Source organism: Dendrobates tinctorius, unplaced genomic scaffold (assembly GCF_039654945.1).
Source record: "Dendrobates tinctorius isolate UK_male_01 unplaced genomic scaffold, ASM3965494v1 ptg000272l, whole genome shotgun sequence".
NCBI lineage: Eukaryota > Metazoa > Chordata > Amphibia > Anura > Dendrobatidae > Dendrobates > Dendrobates tinctorius.
Genome location: NW_027361939.1, coordinates 12,170,760 through 12,186,912, shown reverse-complemented (window position 1 = coordinate 12,186,912; position 16,153 = coordinate 12,170,760). Strand labels below are relative to the sequence as shown.

Sequence of the window (16,153 nt, the reverse complement as noted above, 5' to 3'; positions counted from 1 at the left end):
ACACGGCCCGCCTGGGTGAGAACCAGGAATCCTAACCGCTAGACCATATGGGAAAAGATGTGCTGTCTTATCAGTGACAATCTGAAAAAAAATAAGTTTTCTACTTGGCACAAGCAACTTCTGCAGTTCTATTTGCGCAGCTTGCCTCGTTAACACAGTTGTAAGCAAATCAGTCTCATAAGCTGAAAGATGAACGTTCGATTCTTAGACGGGGTACTGGTCCCTCGTTTTCTCAATCGATTCTGTCTCCATCTTGGCTACAGGGCCACAGATTTTTCCGATTCAGTACCAAAACATAACCAATTTAGTTCCTAAACTGTTTCCACGTACAAGGCATGGGGCAGCTTTTGAATGTGTGTACTAGTTCCAAAGGAGTGTCACTCCCATAGCAGGAAGTAAACCAGTCGACCAGGGATACTAGGTCCTATCCACTTTTCCACGTGGGACAAGTTATACACTAAGCAGCAAGATAAATTTAAAAAAAAAAAAAAAAAAAAGAAGTTTTTGCTCTGATTAAATAGCTTTTACATCACAAAAGAAAAAAGTTGCCACATGAGCATGGTACTTAGCACGTCAGTTGGTAATCTGAAGTTCATGAGGTTTTTTCCTCACACGTGGAACTATTCTCCCCCCTTTTCTTGGGATATTGTGTCACCCACTCAGAACTTTCTCACTGAAACATTTCCGATTCGAAAGGAAACAGGAGCCTTAGTGACAGACAGAACACATGGATTGTTGCGTCCCTTGACGCTTTGGAGTAATAAGGTGTAGTTGAGAATGGTTTAAGCTATGAAACAAAATGAAATCTTGTGCTAAAGGTCAGTAAGAGCCACAAATACCCTGATGTTCAGCATTTTTGACTGCAAAGTACAAAATCTACCTGAAATATTATTGTCTGGAAAATACATTTCTGTATTTGATTGTTGGCAGTAGTACAATAAAAGGTGCGTTCCCATACCGGGAGTCGAACCTGGGCCGCCTGGGTGAAAACCAGGAATCCTAACCGCTAGACCATATGGGAATGGATAGCTACACACTGAGGTATCTATTGAAAAAAATCAGCTCGGGGGCTTGCACAAGAAACGTCTGCAGATTGGCACGTGCATCTTACCTCGTTAGCGCAGTAGGTAGCGCGTCTGTCTCATAATCTGAAGGTCGTGAGTTCGATACTCACACGGGGCAGCGGGCTCCTCTTTTCCGAAGAGATTTTGTCAAAAACTTAGAACTTTCCTGTTCATTTCTAACACGTTTCTGATAAGTAAGGATTTGTGAACCCAAATGACACATGGGATGCTGGTTCTCTTGACCCGTTTGCTGTATAAAGAGGCAGATGAGAGTGATTTGAGCTATGAAAAAAAATTAAATCTTGTGCCAAAGGTCGTCACAATGAATGTAACCAAAAGCTGGTGTTCAGAATGATTGACGGCTAAGCGCAAAATCTACCTGAAATACTTTTGCCTGAAAAACACCCGCGTCAGTCTCATAATCTGAAGGTCGTAAGTTCGATCCTCACACGGGGCAGCAGGCTCCTCTTTTCCGAAGAGATTTTGTCAAAAACTTAGAACTTTCCCTTTCAGTTCTAACACGTTTCTGATAAGTAAGGATTTGTGAACCCAAATGACAGATGGGACACATGGGTTGCTGTTTCTCTTGACCCGTTTGCTGTATAAAGAGGCAGATGAGAGTGATTTGAGCTGTTTGACAGCTAAGCGCAAAATCTACCTGAAATACTTTTGTCTGAAAAACACCCGTCAGTAGCGAGCGCGTCAGTCTCATATTCTGAAGTTCGTGAGTTCGATACTCACACGGGGCAGCGGGCTCCTCTTTTCCGAAGAGATTTTGTCAAAAACTTAGAACTTTCCTGTTCATTTCTAACACGTTTCTGATAAGTAAGGATTTGTGAACCCAAATGACACATGGGATGCTGGTTCTCTTGACCCGTTTGCTGTATAAAGAGGCAGATGAGAGTGATTTGAGCTATGAAAAAAAATTAAATCTTGTGCCAAAGGTCGTCACAATGAATGTAACCAAAAGCTGGTGTTCAGAATGATTGACAGCTAAGCGCAAAATCTACCTGAAATACTTTTGTCTGAAAAACACCCGCGTCAGTCTCATAATCTGAAGGTCGTGAGTTCGATCCTCACACGGGGCAGCAGGCTCCTCTTTTCCGAAGAGATTTTGTCAAAAACTTAGAACTTTCCCTTTCAGTTCTAACACGTTTCTGATAAGTAAGGATTTGTGAACCCAAATGACAGATGGGACACATGGGTTGCTGTTTCTCTTGACCCGTTTGCTGTATAAAGAGGCAGATGAGAGTGATTTGAGCTGTTTGACAGCTAAGCGCAAAATCTACCTGAAATACTTTTGTCTGAAAAACACCCGTCAGTAGCGAGCGCGTCAGTCTCATATTCTGAAGTTCGTGAGTTCGATCCTCACATGGGGAAGCGGTACCCTCTTTTCTGAAGAGATTCTGTCACCAAATTAGAACTTTCCCTTTCAGATTTAAAATGTTTCTGATAAGTAAGAATTTGCGAACCCAAATGACAGACAGGACACATGGGTTGTTGATTCTCTTGACACGTTTGCTGTAAAAGGGGCTAGTTGAGATTGATTTGAGCTATGAAACCAAATTAAATCTTGTGCCAAAGTTCATCACAACGAACGGACCAAAAGATGGCGTTCAGAATTTTCGACAGCTTAACGCAAATTCTACCTGAAATACTTTTGTCTGAAAAACACCTTTGTCTTTGAATGTTGGTGGCAGTACAGAAAAGTACATTCCCATACCGGGAGTTGAACCCGGCCCGCCTGGGTGAGAACCAGGAATCCTAACCGCTAGACCATATGGGAAAAGATGTGCTGTCTTATCAGTGACAATCTGAAAAAAAATAAGTTTTCTACTTGGCACAAGCAACTTCTGCAGTTCTATTTGCGCAGCTTGCCTCGTTAACACAGTTGTAAGCAAATCAGTCTCATAAGCTGAAAGATGAACGTTCGATTCTTAGACGGGGTACTGGTCCCTCGTTTTCTCAATCGATTCTGTCTCCATCTTGGCTACAGGGCCACAGATTTTTCCGATTCAGTACCAAAACATAACCAATTTAGTTCCTAAACTGTTTCCACGTACAAGGCATGGGGCAGCTTTTGAATGTGTGTACTAGTTCCAAAGGAGTGTCACTCCCATAGCAGGAAGTAAACCAGTCGACCAGGGATACTAGGTCCTATCCACTTTTCCACGTGGGACAAGTTATACACTAAGCAGCAAGATAAATTTAAAAAAAAAAAAAAAAAAGAAGTTTTTGCTCTGATTAAATAGCTTTTACATCACAAAAGAAAAAAGTTGCCACATGAGCATGGTACTTAGCACGTCAGTTGGTAATCTGAAGTTCATGAGGTTTTTTCCTCACACGTGGAACTATTCTCCCCCCTTTTCTTGGGATATTGTGTCACCCACTCAGAACTTTCTCACTGAAACATTTCCGATTCGAAAGGAAACAGGAGCCTTAGTGACAGACAGAACACATGGATTGTTGCGTCCCTTGACGCTTTGGAGTAATAAGGTGTAGTTGAGAATGGTTTAAGCTATGAAACAAAATGAAATCTTGTGCTAAAGGTCAGTAAGAGCCACAAATACCCTGATGTTCAGCAATTTTGACTGCAAAGTACAAAATCTACCTGAAATATTATTGTCTGGAAAATACATTTCTGTCTTTGATTGTTGGCAGTAGTACAGTAAAAGGTGCGTTCCCATACCGGGAGTCGAACCCGGGCCGCCTGGGTGAAAACCAGGAATCCTAACCGCTAGACCATATGGGAATGGATAGCTACACACTGAGGTATCTATTGAAAAAAATCAGCTCGGGGGCTTGCACAAGAAACGTCTGCAGATTGGCACGTGCATCTTACTTCGTTAGCGCAGTAGGTAACGCGTCTGTCTCATAATCGGAAGGTCGTGAGTTCGATACTCACACGGGGCAGCAGGCTCCTCTTTTCCGAAGAGATTTTGTCAAAAACTTAGAACTTTCCTGTTCATTTCTAACACGTTTCTGATAAGTAAGGATTTGTGAACCCAAATGACACATGGGATGCTGGTTCTCTTGACCCGTTTGCTGTATAAAGAGGCAGATGAGAGTGATTTGAGCTATGAAAAAAAATTAAATCTTGTGCCAAAGGTCGTCACAATGAATGTAACCAAAAGCTGGTGTTCAGAATGATTGACAGCTAAGCGCAAAATCTACCTGAAATACTTTTGTCTGAAAAACACCCGCGTCAGTCTCATAATCTGAAGGTCATAAGTTCGATCCTCACACGGGGCAGCAGGCTCCTCTTTTCCGAAGAGATTTTGTCAAAAACTTAGAACTTTCCCTTTCAGTTCTAACACGTTTCTGATAAGTAAGGATTTGTGAACCCAAATGACAGATGGGACACATGGGTTGCTGTTTCTCTTGACCCGTTTGCTGTATAAAGAGGCAGATGAGAGTGATTTGAGCTGTTTGACAGCTAAGCGCAAAATCTACCTGAAATACTTTTGTCTGAAAAACACCCGTCAGTAGCGAGCGCGTCAGTCTCATATTCTGAAGTTCGTGAGTTCGATACTCACACGGGGCAGCGGGCTCCTCTTTTCCGAAGAGATTTTGTCAAAAACTTAGAACTTTCCTGTTCATTTCTAACACGTTTCTGATAAGTAAGGATTTGTGAACCCAAATGACACATGGGATGCTGGTTCTCTTGACCCGTTTGCTGTATAAAGAGGCAGATGAGAGTGATTTGAGCTATGAAAAAAAATTAAATCTTGTGCCAAAGGTCGTCACAATGAATGTAACCAAAAGCTGGTGTTCAGAATGATTGACAGCTAAGCGCAAAATCTACCTGAAATACTTTTGTCTGAAAAACACCCGCGTCAGTCTCATAATCTGAAGGTCGTGAGTTCGATCCTCACACGGGGCAGCAGGCTCCTCTTTTCCGAAGAGATTTTGTCAAAAACTTAGAACTTTCCCTTTCAGTTCTAACACGTTTCTGATAAGTAAGAATTTGCGAACCCAAATGACAGACAGGACACATGGGTTGTTGATTCTCTTGACACGTTTGCTGTAAAAGGGGCTAGTTGAGATTGATTTGAGCTATGAAACCAAATTAAATCTTGTGCCAAAGTTCATCACAACGAACGGACCAAAAGATGGCGTTCAGAATTTTCGACAGCTTAACGCAAATTCTACCTGAAATACTTTTGTCTGAAAAACACCTTTGTCTTTGAATGTTGGTGGCAGTACAGAAAAGTACATTCCCATACCGGGAGTTGAACCCGGCCCGCCTGGGTGAGAACCAGGAATCCTAACCGCTAGACCATATGGGAAAAGATGTGCTGTCTTATCAGTGACAATCTGAAAAAAAATAAGTTTTCTACTTGGCACAAGCAACTTCTGCAGTTCTATTTGCGCAGCTTGCCTCGTTAACACAGTTGTAAGCAAATCAGTCTCATAAGCTGAAAGATGAACGTTCGATTCTTAGACGGGGTACTGGTCCCTCGTTTTCTCAATCGATTCTGTCTCCATCTTGGCTACAGGGCCACAGATTTTTCCGATTCAGTACCAAAACATAACCAATTTAGTTCCTAAACTGTTTCCACGTACAAGGCATGGGGCAGCTTTTGAATGTGTGTACTAGTTCCAAAGGAGTGTCACTCCCATAGCAGGAAGTAAACCAGTCGACCAGGGATACTAGGTCCTATCCACTTTTCCACGTGGGACAAGTTATACACTAAGCAGCAAGATAAATTTAAAAAAAAAAAAAAAAAAAGAAGTTTTTGCTCTGATTAAATAGCTTTTACATCACAAAAGAAAAAAGTTGCCACATGAGCATGGTACTTAGCACGTCAGTTGGTAATCTGAAGTTCATGAGGTTTTTTCCTCACACGTGGAACTATTCTCCCCCCTTTTCTTGGGATATTGTGTCACCCACTCAGAACTTTCTCACTGAAACATTTCCGATTCGAAAGGAAACAGGAGCCTTAGTGACAGACAGAACACATGGATTGTTGCGTCCCTTGACGCTTTGGAGTAATAAGGTGTAGTTGAGAATGGTTTAAGCTATGAAACAAAATGAAATCTTGTGCTAAAGGTCAGTAAGAGCCACAAATACCCTGATGTTCAGCATTTTTGACTGCAAAGTACAAAATCTACCTGAAATATTATTGTCTGGAAAATACATTTCTGTCTTTGATTGTTGGCAGTAGTACAGTAAAAGGTGCGTTCCCATACCGGGAGTCGAACCCGGGCCGCCTGGGTGAAAACCAGGAATCCTAACCGCTAGACCATATGGGAATGGATAGCTACACACTGAGGTATCTATTGAAAAAAATCAGCTCGGGGGCTTGCACAAGAAACGTCTGCAGATTGGCACGTGCATCTTACCTCGTTAGCGCAGTAGGTAGCGCGTCTGTCTCATAATCTGAAGGTCGTGAGTTCGATACTCACACGGGGCAGCGGGCTCCTCTTTTCCGAAGAGATTTTGTCAAAAACTTAGAACTTTCCTGTTCATTTCTAACACGTTTCTGATAAGTAAGGATTTGTGAACCCAAATGACACATGGGATGCTGGTTCTCTTGACCCGTTTGCTGTATAAAGAGGCAGATGAGAGTGATTTGAGCTATGAAAAAAAATTAAATCTTGTGCCAAAGGTCGTCACAATGAATGTAACCAAAAGCTGGTGTTCAGAATGATTGACAGCTAAGCGCAAAATCTACCTGAAATACTTTTGTCTGAAAAACACCCGCGTCAGTCTCATAATCTGAAGGTCGTAAGTTCGATCCTCACACGGGGCAGCAGGCTCCTCTTTTCCGAAGAGATTTTGTCAAAAACTTTGAACTTTCCCTTTCAGTTCTAACACGTTTCTGATAAGTAAGGATTTGTGAACCCAAATGACAGATGGGACACATGGGTTGCTGTTTCTCTTGACCCGTTTGCTGTATAAAGAGGCAGATGAGAGTGATTTGAGCTGTTTGACAGCTAAGCGCAAAATCTACCTGAAATACTTTTGTCTGAAAAACACCCGTCAGTAGCGAGCGCGTCAGTCTCATATTCTGAAGTTCGTGAGTTCGATACTCACACGGGGCAGCGGGCTCCTCTTTTCCGAAGAGATTTTGTCAAAAACTTAGAACTTTCCTGTTCATTTCTAACACGTTTCTGATAAGTAAGGATTTGTGAACCCAAATGACACATGGGATGCTGGTTCTCTTGACCCGTTTGCTGTATAAAGAGGCAGATGAGAGTGATTTGAGCTATGAAAAAAAATTAAATCTTGTGCCAAAGGTCGTCACAATGAATGTAACCAAAAGCTGGTGTTCAGAATGATTGACAGCTAAGCGCAAAATCTACCTGAAATACTTTTGTCTGAAAAACACCCGCGTCAGTCTCATAATCTGAAGGTCGTGAGTTCGATCCTCACACGGGGCAGCAGGCTCCTCTTTTCCGAAGAGATTTTGTCAAAAACTTAGAACTTTCCCTTTCAGTTCTAACACGTTTCTGATAAGTAAGGATTTGTGAACCCAAATGACAGATGGGACACATGGGTTGCTGTTTCTCTTGACCCGTTTGCTGTATAAAGAGGCAGATGAGAGTGATTTGAGCTGTTTGACAGCTAAGCGCAAAATCTACCTGAAATACTTTTGTCTGAAAAACACCCGTCAGTAGCGAGCGCGTCAGTCTCATATTCTGAAGTTCGTGAGTTCGATCCTCACATGGGGAAGCGGTACCCTCTTTTCTGAAGAGATTCTGTCACCAAATTAGAACTTTCCCTTTCAGATTTAAAATGTTTCTGATAAGTAAGAATTTGCGAACCCAAATGACAGACAGGACACATGGGTTGTTGATTCTCTTGACACGTTTGCTGTAAAAGGGGCTAGTTGAGATTGATTTGAGCTATGAAACCAAATTAAATCTTGTGCCAAAGTTCATCACAACGAACGGACCAAAAGATGGCGTTCAGAATTTTCGACAGCTTAACGCAAATTCTACCTGAAATACTTTTGTCTGAAAAACACCTTTGTCTTTGAATGTTGGTGGCAGTACAGAAAAGTACATTCCCATACCGGGAGTTGAGCCCGGCCCGCCTGGGTGAGAACCAGGAATCCTAACCGCTAGACCATATGGGAAAAGATGTGCTGTCTTATCAGTGACAATCTGAAAAAAAATAAGTTTTCTACTTGGCACAAGCAACTTCTGCAGTTCTATTTGCGCAGCTTGCCTCGTTAACACAGTTGTAAGCAAATCAGTCTCATAAGCTGAAAGATGAACGTTCGATTCTTAGACGGGGTACTGGTCCCTCGTTTTCTCAATCGATTCTGTCTCCATCTTGGCTACAGGGCCACAGATTTTTCCGATTCAGTACCAAAACATAACCAATTTAGTTCCTAAACTGTTTCCACGTACAAGGCATGGGGCAGCTTTTGAATGTGTGTACTAGTTCCAAAGGAGTGTCACTCCCATAGCAGGAAGTAAACCAGTCGACCAGGGATACTAGGTCCTATCCACTTTTCCACGTGGGACAAGTTATACACTAAGCAGCAAGATAAATTTAAAAAAAAAAGAAGTTTTTGCTCTGATTAAATAGCTTTTACATCACAAAAGAAAAAAGTTGCCACATGAGCATGGTACTTAGCACGTCAGTTGGTAATCTGAAGTTCATGAGGTTTTTTCCTCACACGTGGAACTATTCTCCCCCCTTTTCTTGGGATATTGTGTCACCCACTCAGAACTTTCTCACTGAAACATTTCCGATTCGAAAGGAAACAGGAGCCTTAGTGACAGACAGAACACATGGATTGTTGCGTCCCTTGACGCTTTGGAGTAATAAGGTGTAGTTGAGAATGGTTTAAGCTATGAAACAAAATGAAATCTTGTGCTAAAGGTCAGTAAGAGCCACAAATACCCTGATGTTCAGCATTTTTGACTGCAAAGTACAAAATCTACCTGAAATATTATTGTCTGGAAAATACATTTCTGTCTTTGATTGTTGGCAGTAGTACAGTAAAAGGTGCGTTCCCATACCGGGAGTCGAACCCGGGCCGCCTGGGTGAAAACCAGGAAGCCTAACCGCTAGACGATATGGGAATGGATAGCTACACACTGAGGTATCTATTGAAAAAAATCAGCTCGGGGGCTTGCACAAGAAACGTCTGCAGATTGGCACGTGCATCTTACCTCGTTAGCGCAGTAGGTAGCGCGTCTGTCTCATAATCTGAAGGTCGTGAGTTCGATACTCACACGGGGCAGCGGGCTCCTCTTTTCCGAAGAGATTTTGTCAAAAACTTAGAACTTTCCTGTTCATTTCTAACACGTTTCTGATAAGTAAGGATTTGTGAACCCAAATGACACATGGGATGCTGGTTCTCTTGACCCGTTTGCTGTATAAAGAGGCAGATGAGAGTGATTTGAGCTATGAAAAAAAATTAAATCTTGTGCCAAAGGTCGTCACAATGAATGTAACCAAAAGCTGGTGTTCAGAATGATTGACAGCTAAGCGCAAAATCTACCTGAAATACTTTTGTCTGAAAAACACCCGCGTCAGTCTCATAATCTGAAGGTCGTAAGTTCGATCCTCACACGGGGCAGCAGGTTCCTCTTTTCCGAAGAGATTTTGTCAAAAACTTTGAACTTTCCCTTTCAGTTCTAACACGTTTCTGATAAGTAAGGATTTGTGAACCCAAATGACAGATGGGACACATGGGTTGCTGTTTCTCTTGACCCGTTTGCTGTATAAAGAGGCAGATGAGAGTGATTTGAGCTGTTTGACAGCTAAGCGCAAAATCTACCTGAAATACTTTTGTCTGAAAAACACCCGTCAGTAGCGAGCGCGTCAGTCTCATATTCTGAAGTTCGTGAGTTCGATACTCACACGGGGCAGCGGGCTCCTCTTTTCCGAAGAGATTTTGTCAAAAACTTAGAACTTTCCTGTTCATTTCTAACACGTTTCTGATAAGTAAGGATTTGTGAACCCAAATGACACATGGGATGCTGGTTCTCTTGACCCGTTTGCTGTATAAAGAGGCAGATGAGAGTGATTTGAGCTATGAAAAAAAATTAAATCTTGTGCCAAAGGTCGTCACAATGAATGTAACCAAAAGCTGGTGTTCAGAATGATTGACAGCTAAGCGCAAAATCTACCTGAAATACTTTTGTCTGAAAAACACCCGCGTCAGTCTCATAATCTGAAGGTCGTGAGTTCGATCCTCACACGGGGCAGCAGGCTCCTCTTTTCCGAAGAGATTTTGTCAAAAACTTAGAACTTTCCCTTTCAGTTCTAACACGTTTCTGATAAGTAAGGATTTGTGAACCCAAATGACAGATGGGACACATTGGTTGCTGTTTCTCTTGACCCGTTTGCTGTATAAAGAGGCAGATGAGAGTGATTTGAGCTGTTTGACAGCTAAGCGCAAAATCTACCTGAAATACTTTTGTCTGAAAAACACCCGTCAGTAGCGAGCGCGTCAGTCTCATATTCTGAAGTTCGTGAGTTCGATCCTCACATGGGGAAGCGGTACCCTCTTTTCTGAAGAGATTCTGTCACCAAATTAGAACTTTCCCTTTCAGATTTAAAATGTTTCTGATAAGTAAGAATTTGCGAACCCAAATGACAGACAGGACACATGGGTTGTTGATTCTCTTGACACGTTTGCTGTAAAAGGGGCTAGTTGAGATTGATTTGAGCTATGAAACCAAATTAAATCTTGTGCCAAAGTTCATCACAACGAACGGACCAAAAGATGGCGTTCAGAATTTTCGACAGCTTAACGCAAATTCTACCTGAAATACTTTTGTCTGAAAAACACCTTTGTCTTTGAATGTTGGTGGCAGTACAGAAAAGTACATTCCCATACCGGGAGTTGAACCCGGCCCGCCTGGGTGAGAACCAGGAATCCTAACCGCTAGACCATATGGGAAAAGATGTGCTGTCTTATCAGTGACAATCTGAAAAAAAATAAGTTTTCTACTTGGCACAAGCAACTTCTGCAGTTCTATTTGCGCAGCTTGCCTCGTTAACACAGTTGTAAGCAAATCAGTCTCATAAGCTGAAAGATGAACGTTCGATTCTTAGACGGGGTACTGGTCCCTCGTTTTCTCAATCGATTCTGTCTCCATCTTGGCTACAGGGCCACAGATTTTTCCGATTCAGTACCAAAACATAACCAATTTAGTTCCTAAACTGTTTCCACGTACAAGGCATGGGGCAGCTTTTGAATGTGTGTACTAGTTCCAAAGGAGTGTCACTCCCATAGCAGGAAGTAAACCAGTCGACCAGGGATACTAGGTCCTATCCACTTTTCCACGTGGGACAAGTTATACACTAAGCAGCAAGATAAATTTAAAAAAAAAAAAAAAAAAAGAAGTTTTTGCTCTGATTAAATAGCTTTTACATCACAAAAGAAAAAAGTTGCCACATGAGCATGGTACTTAGCACGTCAGTTGGTAATCTGAAGTTCATGAGGTTTTTTCCTCACACGTGGAACTATTCTCCCCCCTTTTCTTGGGATATTGTGTCACCCACTCAGAACTTTCTCACTGAAACATTTCCGATTCGAAAGGAAACAGGAGCCTTAGTGACAGACAGAACACATGGATTGTTGCGTCCCTTGACGCTTTGGAGTAATAAGGTGTAGTTGAGAATGGTTTAAGCTATGAAACAAAATGAAATCTTGTGCTAAAGGTCAGTAAGAGCCACAAATACCCTGATGTTCAGCATTTTTGACTGCAAAGTACAAAATCTACCTGAAATATTATTGTCTGGAAAATACATTTCTGTCTTTGATTGTTGGCAGTAGTACAGTAAAAGGTGCATTCCCATACCGGGAGTCGAACCCGGGCCGCCTGGGTGAAAACCAGGAAGCCTAACCGCTAGACCATATGGGAATGGATAGCTACACACTGAGGTATCTATTGAAAAAAATCAGCTCGGGGGCTTGCACAAGAAACGTCTGCAGATTGGCACGTGCATCTTACCTCGTTAGCGCAGTAGGTAGCGCGTCTGTCTCATAATCTGAAGGTCGTGAGTTCGATACTCACACGGGGCAGCGGGCTCCTCTTTTCCGAAGAGATTTTGTCAAAAACTTAGAACTTTCCTGTTCATTTCTAACACGTTTCTGATAAGTAAGGATTTGTGAACCCAAATGACACATGGGATGCTGGTTCTCTTGACCCGTTTGCTGTATAAAGAGGCAGATGAGAGTGATTTGAGCTATGAAAAAAAATTAAATCTTGTGCCAAAGGTCGTCACAATGAATGTAACCAAAAGCTGGTGTTCAGAATGATTGACAGCTAAGCGCAAAATCTACCTGAAATACTTTTGTCTGAAAAACACCCGCGTCAGTCTCATAATCTGAAGGTCGTAAGTTCGATCCTCACACGGGGCAGCAGGCTCCTCTTTTCCGAAGAGATTTTGTCAAAAACTTTGAACTTTCCCTTTCAGTTCTAACACGTTTCTGATAAGTAAGGATTTGTGAACCCAAATGACAGATGGGACACATGGGTTGCTGTTTCTCTTGACCCGTTTGCTGTATAAAGAGGCAGATGAGAGTGATTTGAGCTGTTTGACAGCTAAGCGCAAAATCTACCTGAAATACTTTTGTCTGAAAAACACCCGTCAGTAGCGAGCGCGTCAGTCTCATATTCTGAAGTTCGTGAGTTCGATACTCACACGGGGCAGCGGGCTCCTCTTTTCCGAAGAGATTTTGTCAAAAACTTAGAACTTTCCTGTTCATTTCTAACACGTTTCTGATAAGTAAGGATTTGTGAACCCAAATGACACATGGGATGCTGGTTCTCTTGACCCGTTTGCTGTATAAAGAGGCAGATGAGAGTGAATTTTCGACAGCTTAACGCAAATTCTACCTGAAATACTTTTGTCTGAAAAACACCTTTGTCTTTGAATGTTGGTGGCAGTACAGAAAAGTACATTCCCATACCGGGAGTTGAACCCGGCCCGCCTGGGTGAGAACCAGGAATCCTAACCGCTAGACCATATGGGAAAAGATGTGCTGTCTTATCAGTGACAATCTGAAAAAAAATAAGTTTTCTACTTGGCACAAGCAACTTCTGCAGTTCTATTTGCGCAGCTTGCCTCGTTAACACAGTTGTAAGCAAATCAGTCTCATAAGCTGAAAGATGAACGTTCGATTCTTAGACGGGGTACTGGTCCCTCGTTTTCTCAATCGATTCTGTCTCCATCTTGGCTACAGGGCCACAGATTTTTCCGATTCAGTACCAAAACATAACCAATTTAGTTCCTAAACTGTTTCCACGTACAAGGCATGGGGCAGCTTTTGAATGTGTGTACTAGTTCCAAAGGAGTGTCACTCCCATAGCAGGAAGTAAACCAGTCGACCAGGGATACTAGGTCCTATCCACTTTTCCACGTGGGACAAGTTATACACTAAGCAGCAAGATAAATTTAAAAAAAAAAAAAAAGAAGTTTTTGCTCTGATTAAATAGCTTTTACATCACAAAAGAAAAAAGTTGCCACATGAGCATGGTACTTAGCACGTCAGTTGGTAATCTGAAGTTCATGAGGTTTTTTCCTCACACGTGGAACTATTCTCCCCCCTTTTCTTGGGATATTGTGTCACCCACTCAGAACTTTCTCACTGAAACATTTCCGATTCGAAAGGAAACAGGAGCCTTAGTGACAGACAGAACACATGGATTGTTGCGTCCCTTGACGCTTTGGAGTAATAAGGTGTAGTTGAGAATGGTTTAAGCTATGAAACAAAATGAAATCTTGTGCTAAAGGTCAGTAAGAGCCACAAATACCCTGACGCTTTGGAGTAATAAGGTGTAGTTGAGAATGGTTTAAGCTATGAAACAAAATGAAATCTTGTGCTAAAGGTCAGTAAGAGCCACAAATACCCTGATGTTCAGCATTTTTGACTGCAAAGTACAAAATCTACCTGAAATATTATTGTCTGGAAAATACATTTCTGTCTTTGATTGTTGGCAGTAGTACAGTAAAAGGTGTGTTCCCATACCGGGAGTCGAACCCGGGCCGCGTGGGTGAAAACCAGGAATCCTAACCGCTAGACCATATGGGAATGGATAGCTACACACTGAGGTATCTATTGAAAAAAATCAGCTCGGGGGCTTGCACAAGAAACGTCTGCAGATTGGCACGTGCATCTTACCTCGTTAGCGCAGTAGGTAGCGCGTCAGTCTCATAATCTGAAGGTCGTGAGTTCGATACTCACACGGGGCAGCGGGCTCCTCTTTTCCGAAGAGATTTTGTCAAAAACTTAGAACTTTCCTGTTCATTTCTAACACGTTTCTGATAAGTAAGGATTTGTGAACCCAAATGACACATGGGATGCTGGTTCTCTTGACCCGTTTGCTGTATAAAGAGGCAGATGAGAGTGATTTGAGCTATGAAAAAAAATTAAATCTTGTGCCAAAGGTCGTCACAATGAATGTAACCAAAAGCTGGTGTTCAGAATGATTGACAGCTAAGCGCAAAATCTACCTGAAATACTTTTGTCTGAAAAACACCCGCGTCAGTCTCATAATCTGAAGGTCGTAAGTTCGATCCTCACACGGGGCAGCAGGCTCCTCTTTTCCGAAGAGATTTTGTCAAAAACTTAGAACTTTCCCTTTCAGTTCTAACACGTTTCTGATAAGTAAGGATTTGTGAACCCAAATGACAGATGGGACACATGGGTTGCTGTTTCTCTTGACCCGTTTGCTGTATAAAGAGGCAGATGAGAGTGATTTGAGCTGTTTGACAGCTAAGCGCAAAATCTACCTGAAATACTTTTGTCTGAAAAACACCCGTCAGTAGCGAGCGCGTCAGTCTCATATTCTGAAGTTCGTGAGTTCGATACTCACACGGGGCAGCGGGCTCCTCTTTTCCGAAGAGATTTTGTCAAAAACTTAGAACTTTCCTGTTCATTTCTAACACGTTTCTGATAAGTAAGGATTTGTGAACCCAAATGACACATGGGATGCTGGTTCTCTTGACCCGTTTGCTGTATAAAGAGGCAGATGAGAGTGATTTGAGCTATGAAAAAAAATTAAATCTTGTGCCAAAGGTCGTCACAATGAATGTAACCAAAAGCTGGTGTTCAGAATGATTGACAGCTAAGCGCAAAATCTACCTGAAATACTTTTGTCTGAAAAACACCCGCGTCAGTCTCATAATCTGAAGGTCGTGAGTTCGATCCTCACACGGGGCAGCAGGCTCCTCTTTTCCGAAGAGATTTTGTCAAAAACTTAGAACTTTCCCTTTCAGTTCTAACACGTTTCTGATAAGTAAGGATTTGTGAACCCAAATGACAGATGGGACACATGGGTTGCTGTTTCTCTTGACCCGTTTGCTGTATAAAGAGGCAGATGAGAGTGATTTGAGCTGTTTGACAGCTAAGCGCAAAATCTACCTGAAATACTTTTGTCTGAAAAACACCCGTCAGTAGCGAGCGCGTCAGTCTCATATTCTGAAGTTCGTGAGTTCGATCCTCACATGGGGAAGCGGTACCCTCTTTTCTGAAGAGATTCTGTCACCAAATTAGAACTTTCCCTTTCAGATTTAAAATGTTTCTGATAAGTAAGAATTTGCGAACCCAAATGACAGACAGGACACATGGGTTGTTGATTCTCTTGACACGTTTGCTGTAAAAGGGGCTAGTTGAGATTGATTTGAGCTATGAAACCAAATTAAATCTTGTGCCAAAGTTCATCACAACGAACGGACCAAAAGATGGCGTTCAGAATTTTCGACAGCTTAACGCAAATTCTACCTGAAATACTTTTGTCTGAAAAACACCTTTGTCTTTGAATGTTGGTGGCAGTACAGAAAAGTACATTCCCATACCGGGAGTTGAGCCCGGCCCGCCTGGGTGAGAACCAGGAATCCTAACCGCTAGACCATATGGGAAAAGATGTGCTGTCTTATCAGTGACAATCTGAAAAAAAATAAGTTTTCTACTTGGCACAAGCAACTTCTGCAGTTCTATTTGCGCAGCTTGCCTCGTTAACACAGTTGTAAGCAAATCAGTCTCATAAGCTGAAAGATGAACGTTCGATTCTTAGACGGGGTACTGGTCCCTCGTTTTCTCAATCGATTCTGTCTCCATCTTGGCTACAGGGCCACAGATTTTTCCGATTCAGTACCAAAACATAAC

The 16,153-nt window shown here is 42.2% G+C and overlaps 14 non-coding genes across 14 annotated transcripts; 5 read left to right on the top strand and 9 right to left on the bottom strand.

The window, feature by feature from the left end:
* Positions 1 to 949: 949 nt before the first annotated feature.
* On the bottom strand, positions 950 to 1,021 carry TRNAE-UUC (transfer RNA glutamic acid (anticodon UUC)). Its single transcript has one exon. It is a non-coding gene; the product is annotated as a tRNA-Glu (tRNA).
* An 88-nt stretch (positions 1,022 to 1,109) lies between these two features.
* TRNAM-CAU (transfer RNA methionine (anticodon CAU)) lies at positions 1,110 to 1,182 on the top strand. The gene has a single exon. It is a non-coding gene; the product is annotated as a tRNA-Met (tRNA).
* A 1,596-nt stretch (positions 1,183 to 2,778) lies between these two features.
* TRNAE-CUC (transfer RNA glutamic acid (anticodon CUC)) lies at positions 2,779 to 2,850 on the bottom strand. The gene has a single exon. It is a non-coding gene; the product is annotated as a tRNA-Glu (tRNA).
* An 894-nt stretch (positions 2,851 to 3,744) lies between these two features.
* On the bottom strand, positions 3,745 to 3,816 carry TRNAE-UUC (transfer RNA glutamic acid (anticodon UUC)). The gene has a single exon. It is a non-coding gene; the product is annotated as a tRNA-Glu (tRNA).
* A 1,465-nt stretch (positions 3,817 to 5,281) lies between these two features.
* On the bottom strand, positions 5,282 to 5,353 carry TRNAE-CUC (transfer RNA glutamic acid (anticodon CUC)). The gene has a single exon. It is a non-coding gene; the product is annotated as a tRNA-Glu (tRNA).
* An 895-nt stretch (positions 5,354 to 6,248) lies between these two features.
* TRNAE-UUC (transfer RNA glutamic acid (anticodon UUC)) lies at positions 6,249 to 6,320 on the bottom strand. The gene has a single exon. It is a non-coding gene; the product is annotated as a tRNA-Glu (tRNA).
* An 88-nt stretch (positions 6,321 to 6,408) lies between these two features.
* On the top strand, positions 6,409 to 6,481 carry TRNAM-CAU (transfer RNA methionine (anticodon CAU)). The gene has a single exon. It is a non-coding gene; the product is annotated as a tRNA-Met (tRNA).
* Positions 6,482 to 9,195: 2,714 nt separating this feature from the next.
* On the top strand, positions 9,196 to 9,268 carry TRNAM-CAU (transfer RNA methionine (anticodon CAU)). The gene has a single exon. It is a non-coding gene; the product is annotated as a tRNA-Met (tRNA).
* A 1,596-nt stretch (positions 9,269 to 10,864) lies between these two features.
* On the bottom strand, positions 10,865 to 10,936 carry TRNAE-CUC (transfer RNA glutamic acid (anticodon CUC)). Its single transcript has one exon. It is a non-coding gene; the product is annotated as a tRNA-Glu (tRNA).
* Positions 10,937 to 11,831: 895 nt separating this feature from the next.
* Positions 11,832 to 11,903, bottom strand: TRNAE-UUC (transfer RNA glutamic acid (anticodon UUC)). Its single transcript has one exon. It is a non-coding gene; the product is annotated as a tRNA-Glu (tRNA).
* An 88-nt stretch (positions 11,904 to 11,991) lies between these two features.
* Positions 11,992 to 12,064, top strand: TRNAM-CAU (transfer RNA methionine (anticodon CAU)). Its single transcript has one exon. It is a non-coding gene; the product is annotated as a tRNA-Met (tRNA).
* An 882-nt stretch (positions 12,065 to 12,946) lies between these two features.
* Positions 12,947 to 13,018, bottom strand: TRNAE-CUC (transfer RNA glutamic acid (anticodon CUC)). The gene has a single exon. It is a non-coding gene; the product is annotated as a tRNA-Glu (tRNA).
* A 987-nt stretch (positions 13,019 to 14,005) lies between these two features.
* TRNAE-UUC (transfer RNA glutamic acid (anticodon UUC)) lies at positions 14,006 to 14,077 on the bottom strand. Its single transcript has one exon. It is a non-coding gene; the product is annotated as a tRNA-Glu (tRNA).
* Positions 14,078 to 14,165: 88 nt separating this feature from the next.
* Positions 14,166 to 14,238, top strand: TRNAM-CAU (transfer RNA methionine (anticodon CAU)). Its single transcript has one exon. It is a non-coding gene; the product is annotated as a tRNA-Met (tRNA).
* Positions 14,239 to 16,153: the final 1,915 nt, after the last annotated feature.